Raw genomic sequence first — 10,000 nt, 5'->3', positions numbered from 1 at the left:
CATATTCAGCCCATTTTCCACATTATTGCTTTCATTCAAAATTTTCAAAAAAATTAATAACTTCATAATTAATAGCAATTAAACAAAAATTATTTAACATTGAAGCGGATAGGAGCAGCATTCCAAACCGCTAAAACTTCCTCTGCTTTGAAACCTATCTCCTCCCGCATTTTTTCAGCTAGAGACTCCATTCAAACGTTAAACAATTCACATTAATTACAGCTATTAAACACTTATTCAACTTTTTAAAATCTTCAACTGTCTTTGAACAAACACAGTTTTAGTTTTAAGCTTTTTTCAACCTCTTTCTAAATTTATAATGGGATCCGGATGGGACGGAATGTTCAGAGGCAGACTGGGGAAACCAACTGTTACAGTGTAGAACTGGTGTAAAAATACACCAAAACCTTCCACTTAACTGCCTCTCACTCCCACAAATTAAACCCTACGTGGATAATTTTTACATCAAAATGTAGGACATATTCTGCCGGTCGCATAGATGTGACTACTGAAGCAATCGGACTTACACAATGGGAGGTCTGGGCTTCCAAGCTAAATGGTGTCCAACCAACTGCCGCCTTGATAACTGAGACATGACATTTCTGGAGAAAGGCAGACTGTACCACACCTTTGAAATGCTCTGGTTCTCATATTCTTCACATTACAGACATAATCTTCACACTGTGTCTTCATCAGATTCTTCTGGTTCTAACAATAAAATAATTTTGTCAGTTAGACTCAGGGTCCGCTAGTTAGAGGCAGCGGTTTGAGGTGACGTTTTGGATGAAATGACCTCTCTGAGGCCTCTAAAAGGTGGGATTTCTGCCTGATCACAGACCCTCAATAAGACATACACTCACCTTGGTGACTCACTCTGCCCATTAAAGGGCAATTTCACTTTTTTTTCTTGATTCTTTTTTTCTTTTTTCCGCTTTATTAGACAGTTTGGAGAGACAAAGTTGAAATGGGGTAAACACTCTGCTCTTTGAAGGCCTATTTCACACATGAAAAAAAATGTCATGTCTTTCAATAATAATTTTATCTAGAAATGTTTAAATATTCCACATTGTTTCAATTAGAGCAGTGGCGGCTCCTGACAATAATCTCACGGGGGGGCAATTGTTGCCATGATGGGAAATATGACCCAAAATTAACCTAAATCAGATAGCATATGACAATGTCATATTGCATTTAACTGTTTGTTTTTCCTGTTCATCTGGCATAACCACTCTGGCAACATTAGACAAGCATTGCACTGTACAGTATTTTTGGAAATTAAGTTAGTTAATTTCTTGAATAAAATTATTTTAGCTCTAAAATGATTTAATTATCCGGCTGTGGCCATCACAGATAACTTGTCATCTACCAGTGTGCTCCTCAGATAGGCTTCCTTTAAAAGTTAGGAGACAAAAATGGATGCTGGCATAGCATGTGCAACATTAACAGTGCTAATCATCACATTGGTTTGGGTTACTACTGTCTACAGCACTTGGTAGGCGGGTTTATGTCGGACGGTGAAAGCAGCTGTCAGCTAAACGACGATCAACAGCTGATCGCCGTTCAATAGCCAATCAGCTGTTGAACGGCGCTGGCTCGTATATGCAGATTGATGTTTAATGTTTGTTTTACCTTTTCTGAGAGATGATGCATAGGGGTGACACCCAAAGTTATCCATGCGGTCTCTGTGCTGCCATCAGGATGGATAAAAAGCCAGTATACAGTCCATATCATCATGCAGCGGCAGCAGGACAGAGCGTTAGCGCATTAGCATCCTGCTAGCCTCGTTAGCCGTTCAAACGAGCCCCGTGAAAATCCGCGTTTATAAGATCCCCCAATCCATCTTGGTAGATACTTGCTTGATGGTTACATTTTGTCTGGGAAAGACCTAGTCCGAGTCCGATCAAGTAAGTAGCTTGCCAGCCTAGCCTGAGTTGATATAAAGTTGTGTTGGTCTTGAATATGACCGCTCTGGGCTGCATACTGGACATGTGACTGTATCAGGCACTGTAATTGGTTTATTGTTTACTGTACGTATGACGACAACACGTTAGGGCGAGCACCCCCGGAACCCATAGAGATTGCATTGCGAGGCTTGCAGTTTGAAAAAAAAAAGTTTTACATTGATGTCTATGAGAGCGCTGGGGGCGATTTTCAACCAGCCCGACATCGCCCCAGAGTGACGGTACAGAGCACAGACGCTGATTGTACAATGATATTCAGACTTAGATGCAGGTAAAAACTGTATTGAAATCATAAATTATGATTATTAATACAAAAAAAACAAAAAAAAAACATCATTATTATTCATTATTATATTTTCGTTTTTTGCTGATATGGCTCAAGGAGGGCGGCGCCCTATCGCCCTCTATGGGCGAGCCGCCACTAGAGTTCAACAATTCACTACCGTTCATACTTTAGACTATTTCTTACTTTTCCACATCTTCATAGTCCTTTAGCTGATTCATATACATTCTCTCTCTAGGTCGTCCTCAGACGAGCCCTCCATCAAGCCATCAATGTACTTTAGCTCCAAGTCTATTCAATTACTATTTCACAGTTTTAAGTTTTTTATCCATATCTTGGAATCTTCTGATTCTCACGGTATCTTCATTTTGTCTGTCAGACAAACGGTTTGCGTGTGAGAGGCAGAAGTTTGAAGGATGCGTTTCGCTCAGCTCTAAAGGTGGAGAGGGACCACAGCTGTTACCAATTGGCCCTGATTAGCTCACCACCGCGCCATAGGAATATAGAGTTCTCTTTATAGATGTGACCTGCTCTGTTAGACTCAACAAGTTTGGTGGCTTAGTGGTTTAAGCCTAGGTCTCGCAGCCTGAAGATCACAGGTTGGAATCCTAATTAGGGAATAACATTTTCACCTTAAATCTTTGTGTGAAGGGGAACATGTCTCGTGGTAAGTGCATATGACACATTAGGCATATCTATATTTTTATTTATTTATTTTATTTTTTTAAAACCCGGAGCTTAAAGTTGGTGGTTCAAGTCCCAGTTACCGCAAAATTTAGACTTACACGGATTTTCTTCTAACTTTGCACAAATGTTTATTATGACTCAATTATAACCCCAGAGGAGTTTAGAGGTCAAAGGTCAAGTTTCAAGGTCATAATTCATCAATTTTTCATAAATTTTTCATAAATTGTATTATTCAATCATTCTATTCATTCAGATATATTCATCCTTTGTTCTTCATCAACATTCAGCAGTGAAGTTTATTCAGCATCAGCTTCAGTTCAGCAGCGCAGCATTCACACCGCAATTTCTTCAGGAATTGCATTTCTAGTTGGTGTGAATGCTGAAAGCATTCACAGCATTGATATTCTGCGTATTTATTCTTATTCTTATTATTCCGCCCGCTTTTCATGGACGTCCATATCTTCAACATGCTTCATTCCACAAACTTCCTTCAACTATCCTCATATTCAGCCCATTTTCCACATTATTGCTTTCATTCAAAATTTTCAAAAAAATTAATAACTTCATAATTAATAGCAATTAAACAAAAATTATTTAACATTGAAGCGGATAGGAGCAGCATTCCAAACCGCTAAAACTTCCTCTGCTTTGAAACCTATCTCCTCCCGCATTTTTTCAGCTAGAGACTCCATTCAAACGTTAAACAATTCACATTAATTACAGCTATTAAACACTTATTCAACTTTTTAAAATCTTCAACTGTCTTTGAACAAACACAGTTTTAGTTTTAAGCTTTTTTCAACCTCTTTCTAAATTTATAATGGGATCCGGATGGGACGGAATGTTCAGAGGCAGACTGGGGAAACCAACTGTTACAGTGTAGAACTGGTGTAAAAATACACCAAAACCTTCCACTTAACTGCCTCTCACTCCCACAAATTAAACCCTACGTGGATAATTTTTACATCAAAATGTAGGACATATTCTGCCGGTCGCATAGATGTGACTACTGAAGCAATCGGACTTACACAATGGGAGGTCTGGGCTTCCAAGCTAAATGGTGTCCAACCAACTGCCGCCTTGATAACTGAGACATGACATTTCTGGAGAAAGGCAGACTGTACCACACTTTTAAAATGCTCTGCTTCTCATATTCTTCACATTACAGACACAATCTTCACACTGTGTCTTCATCAGATTCTTTTGGTTCTAACAATAAAATAATTTTGTCAGTTAGACTCAGGGTCCGCTAGTTAGAGGCAGCGGTTTGAGGTGACGTTTTGGATGAAATGACCTCTCTGAGGCCTCTAAAAGGTGGGATTTCTGCCTGATCACAGACCCTCAATAAGACATACACTCACCTTGGTGACTCACTCTGCCCATTAAAGGGCAATTTCACTTTTTTTTCTTGATTCTTTTTTTCTTTTTTCCGCTTTATTAGACAGTTCGTAGAGGCACAGTTGAAATGGGGCAAACACTCTGCTCTTTGAAGGCCTATTTCACACATACATTGTTTTTCATGTCTTTCAATTGTAATTTTATCTAGACATTTTTAAATATTCAACATCATTCCTATTAGAGTTAAACAATTCACTACTGTTCATATTTAAGACTGTTTCTTACTTTTCCACATCTTCATACTCCTTTAGCTGATTCATATAAATTCAAGCCATCAAGGTAGTTTAGCTCCAAGTCTATTCAATTACTATTTCATAGTTTTAAGATTTGTATCCATGTCTTTCAACTTCTTCATAACTTCAGCAAGAAATGTTATTCAAACCTCTATATATTCAACTTTTCAACTCCTTTTAAGGATTCAAATTGTCCCATGTTCGTCTTGCACGGGAGCACATTTCCATAATTCACAATTTTTTCATAAAATTCATAACTTCAGAGATATTTAAAGGTTTATTACACCCAAAAAAGACATATTCTGCCGGTCGCATAGATGTGACTACCGAACCTACACAATGGAAGTTTTGGGCTTCCAAGCTAAATGGTGTCCAACCAACTGCTGCATATCAGTGTATTACAGGACCAAAATAACTGAAGACACTGTCATCAACTGTTGCCATAGAAACCAGTAACATCCCATGTGAAACTGTGTGTGTGTTTGTGTGAGTGAGAGAGTCCGTGTGTGTGTGTGTGTGTGTGTGTGTGTGTGTGTGTGTGTGTGTGTGTGTGTGTGTGTGTGAGTGAGAGAGTGTGAATGTGAAGAGACGTGCAGTGAGGTTTATGGCTGGTGAGGCACTGTCTTTTTTTAATCCTAATGTTTTTTGGGCTTTGGGGTGAAGAGGAGAGATATGGCACAGTTCTAAATGAAATAGTAATTTATTTACTTGATTAAATATGCAATAATATCTAATATTAATTGCATAGTTTGTCTTGCTGCAGTTATACCATTGTGTAGGCTATTTGAAATAGATAATTTAAAAAAAAACTCATCTCCTTTTAAACTTATTTTACACAAGTATGACCTTTATAAACTTCGACTTTATAAACCTTTAGTTTTTCCACTTTTGTTCAACTTTTCAACTCAGCAGGAAATGCTTTTTTTCAGATCGTTCATTGAACGCGTGTTATCTTTGTCCTGTGGGTGGCAGCAATGTGCTGAAAAGGCAATTGCCGGAAATTAAAAGAAGAAGAAGAAGAAGCCGCCTCCGCTTCCGCCTCCGTTCTAGCCTCCACCGCAATCTTTTATTTTATGTTGTAGCTTACTGAGTTGACTCAGACGAGCTCTCCATCAAGCCATCAATGTACTTTAGCTCCAAGTCTAATCAATTACTATTTCACAGTTTTAAGTTTTTTATCCATATCTTGGAATCTTCTGATTCTCACGGTATCTTCATTTTGTCTGTCAGACAAACGGTTTGCGTGTGAGAGGCAGAAGTTTGAAGGATGCGTTTCGCTCAGCTCTAAAGGTGGAGAGGGACCACAGCTGTTACCAATTGGCCCTGATTAGCTCACCACCGCGCCATAGGAATATAGAGTTCTCTTTATAGATGTGACCTGCTCTGATAGATTCAACAACTTTGGTGGCTTAGTGGTTTAAGCCTAGGTCTCGCAGCCTGAAGATCACAGGTCCGAATCCTGCTTAGGGAATAACATTTTCACCTTAAATCTTTGTGTGAAGGGGAACATGTCTCGTGGGAAGTGCATATGACACATTAGGCATATCTATAATTTATTTTTTTTTTTTTTAAACCCTGAGCTTAAAGTTGGTGGTTCAAGTCCCAGTTACCGCAAAATATAGACTTACACGGATTTTCTTCTAACTTTGCACAAATGTTTATTATGACTCAATTATAACCCCATAGGAGTTTAGAGGTCAAAGGTCAAGTTTCAAGGTCATAATTCATAAATTTTTAATTCATTTTTCATAGATTGTATTATTCAATCATTCTATTCATTCAGATATATTCATCCTTCGTTCTTCATCAACATTCAGCAGTGAAGTTTATTCAGCATCAGCTTCAGTTCAGCAGCACAGCATTCACACCGCAATTTCTTCAGGAATTGCATTTCTAGTTGGTGTGAATGCTGAAAGCATTCACAGCATTGATATTCTGCGTATTTATTCTTATTCTTATTATTCCGCCCGCTTTTCATGGACGTCCATATCTTCAACATGCTTCATTCCACAAACTTCCTTCAACTATCCTCATATTCAGCCCATTTTCCACATTATTGCTTTCATTCAAAATTTTCAAAAAAATTAATAACTTCATAATTAATAGCAATTAAACAAAAATTATTTAACATTGAAGCGGATAGGAGCAGCATTCCAAACCGCTAAAACTTCCTCTGCTTTGAAACCTATCTCCTCCCGCATTTTTTCAGCTAGAGACTCCATTCAAACGTTAAACAATTCACATTAATTACAGCTATTAAACACTTATTCAACTTTTTAAAATCTTCAACTGTCTTTGAACAAACACAGTTTTAGTTTTAAGCTTTTTTCAACCTCTTTCTAAATTTATAATGGGATCCGGATGGGACGGAATGTTCAGAGGCAGACTGGGGAAACCAACTGTTACAGTGTAGAACTGGTGTAAAAATACACCAAAACCTTCCACTTAACTGCCTCTCACTCCCACAAATTAAACCCTACGTGGATAATTTTTACATCAAAATGTAGGACATATTCTGCCGGTCGCATAGATGTGACTACTGAAGCAATCGGACTTACACAATGGGAGGTCTGGGCTTCCAAGCTAAATGGTGTCCAACCAACTGCCGCCTTGATAACTGAGACATGACATTTCTGGAGAAAGGCAGACTGTACCACACTTTTAAAATGCTCTGCTTCTCATATTCTTCACATTACAGACACAATCTTCACACTGTGTCTTCATCAGATTCTTTTGGTTCTAACAATAAAATAATTTTGTCAGTTAGACTCAGGGTCCGCTAGTTAGAGGCAGCGGTTTGAGGTGACGTTTTGGATGAAATGACCTCTCTGAGGCCTCTAAAAGGTGGGATTTCTGCCTGATCACAGACCCTCAATAAGACATACACTCACCTTGGTGACTCACTCTGCCCATTAAAGGGCAATTTCACTTTTTTTTCTTGATTCTTTTTTTCTTTTTTCCGCTTTATTAGACAGTTCGTAGAGGCACAGTTGAAATGGGGCAAACACTCTGCTCTTTGAAGGCCTATTTCACACATACATTGTTTTTCATGTCTTTCAATTGTAATTTTATCTAGACATTTTTAAATATTCAACATCATTCCTATTAGAGTTAAACAATTCACTACTGTTCATATTTAAGACTGTTTCTTACTTTTCCACATCTTCATACTCCTTTAGCTGATTCATATAAATTCAAGCCATCAAGGTAGTTTAGCTCCAAGTCTATTCAATTACTATTTCATAGTTTTAAGATTTGTATCCATGTCTTTCAACTTCTTCATAACTTCAGCAAGAAATGTTATTCAAACCTCTATATATTCAACTTTTCAACTCCTTTTAAGGATTCAAATTGTCCCATGTTCGTCTTGCACGGGAGCACATTTCCATAATTCACAATTTTTTCATAAAATTCATAACTTCAGAGATATTTAAAGGTTTATTACACCCAAAAAAGACATATTCTGCCGGTCGCATAGATGTGACTACCGAACCTACACAATGGAAGTTTTGGGCTTCCAAGCTAAATGGTGTCCAACCAACTGCTGCATATCAGTGTATTACAGGACCAAAATAACTGAAGACACTGTCATCAACTGTTGCCATAGAAACCAGTAACATCCCATGTGAAACTGTGTGTGTGTTTGTGTGAGTGAGAGAGTCCGTGTGTGTGTGTGTGTGTGTGTGTGTGTGTGTGTGTGTGTGTGTGTGTGTGTGTGTGTGTGAGTGAGAGAGTGTGAATGTGAAGAGACGTGCAGTGAGGTTTATGGCTGGTGAGGCACTGTCTTTTTTTAATCCTAATGTTTTTTGGGCTTTGGGGTGAAGAGGAGAGATATGGCACAGTTCTAAATGAAATAGTAATTTATTTACTTGATTAAATATGCAATAATATCTAATATTAATTGCATAGTTTGTCTTGCTGCAGTTATACCATTGTGTAGGCTATTTGAAATAGATAATTTAAAAAAAAACTCATCTCCTTTTAAACTTATTTTACACAAGTATGACCTTTATAAACTTCGACTTTATAAACCTTTAGTTTTTCCACTTTTGTTCAACTTTTCAACTCAGCAGGAAATGCTTTTTTTCAGATCGTTCATTGAACGCGTGTTATCTTTGTCCTGTGGGTGGCAGCAATGTGCTGAAAAGGCAATTGCCGGAAATTAAAAGAAGAAGAAGAAGAAGCCGCCTCCGCTTCCGCCTCCGTTCTAGCCTCCACCGCAATCTTTTATTTTATGTTGTAGCTTACTGAGTTGACTCAGACGAGCTCTCCATCAAGCCATCAATGTACTTTAGCTCCAAGTCTAATCAATTACTATTTCACAGTTTTAAGTTTTTTATCCATATCTTGGAATCTTCTGATTCTCACGGTATCTTCATTTTGTCTGTCAGACAAACGGTTTGCGTGTGAGAGGCAGAAGTTTGAAGGATGCGTTTCGCTCAGCTCTAAAGGTGGAGAGGGACCACAGCTGTTACCAATTGGCCCTGATTAGCTCACCACCGCGCCATAGGAATATAGAGTTCTCTTTATAGATGTGACCTGCTCTGATAGATTCAACAACTTTGGTGGCTTAGTGGTTTAAGCCTAGGTCTCGCAGCCTGAAGATCACAGGTCCGAATCCTGCTTAGGGAATAACATTTTCACCTTAAATCTTTGTGTGAAGGGGAACATGTCTCGTGGGAAGTGCATATGACACATTAGGCATATCTATAATTTATTTTTTTTTTTTTTAAACCCTGAGCTTAAAGTTGGTGGTTCAAGTCCCAGTTACCGCAAAATATAGACTTACACGGATTTTCTTCTAACTTTGCACAAATGTTTATTATGACTCAATTATAACCCCATAGGAGTTTAGAGGTCAAAGGTCAAGTTTCAAGGTCATAATTCATAAATTTTTAATTCATTTTTCATAGATTGTATTATTCAATCATTCTATTCATTCAGATATATTCATCCTTCGTTCTTCATCAACATTCAGCAGTGAAGTTTATTCAGCATCAGCTTCAGTTCAGCAGCACAGCATTCACACCGCAATTTCTTCAGGAATTGCATTTCTAGTTATTATTCCACTTCTTCCGTACGTTTTTTGGACCTTCATACCTCCTTCAAATCTTCAGCTATTTTAACCATTCAAATACCAAAATGTTCAGCTCTTTAAGGACATGTGTGGACCTCTTTTAACATTTTTCTACCTTTTAAACTTTTTAAAATATTCAGCTTTTTAACAAATTATTTTAACACTGAAGCGGGTGAGAGCAGCATTCCAAACCGCTAAAACTTCATCCTCTTTGAAACCTATCTCCTCCCGCATTTTTTCAGCTAGAGACTCCATTCAAACTTTAAACAATTCACATGAATTGCAGCTATTAAAATCCTATTCAACTTTTTAAAATCTTAAACTGTCTTTGAACAAGCACAGTTTTAGTTTTAAGCTTTTT

At 37.9% G+C, this 10,000-nt stretch overlaps 1 protein-coding gene and 1 long non-coding RNA gene across 2 annotated transcripts in view; one reads left to right on the top strand and one right to left on the bottom strand.

Annotated features, from left to right (window-relative positions):
* The window catches only part of LOC307254011, a 268,838-nt gene that overhangs the window by 710 nt on the left and 258,128 nt on the right, over positions 1–10,000 (top strand). The gene's annotated exons all lie outside the window — the stretch shown is intronic.
* cry5 (cryptochrome circadian regulator 5) overlaps positions 1–10,000 on the bottom strand; it is a 40,756-nt gene that overhangs the window by 10,880 nt on the left and 19,876 nt on the right. The window lies entirely within an intron of this gene.

Source organism: Ammodytes marinus (genome assembly GCF_949987685.1).
Source record: "Ammodytes marinus genome assembly, chromosome: 1".
Classification (NCBI taxonomy): Eukaryota; Metazoa; Chordata; class Actinopteri; order Uranoscopiformes; family Ammodytidae; genus Ammodytes; species Ammodytes marinus.
This window is presented reverse-complemented; position numbering and strand designations above follow the sequence as displayed.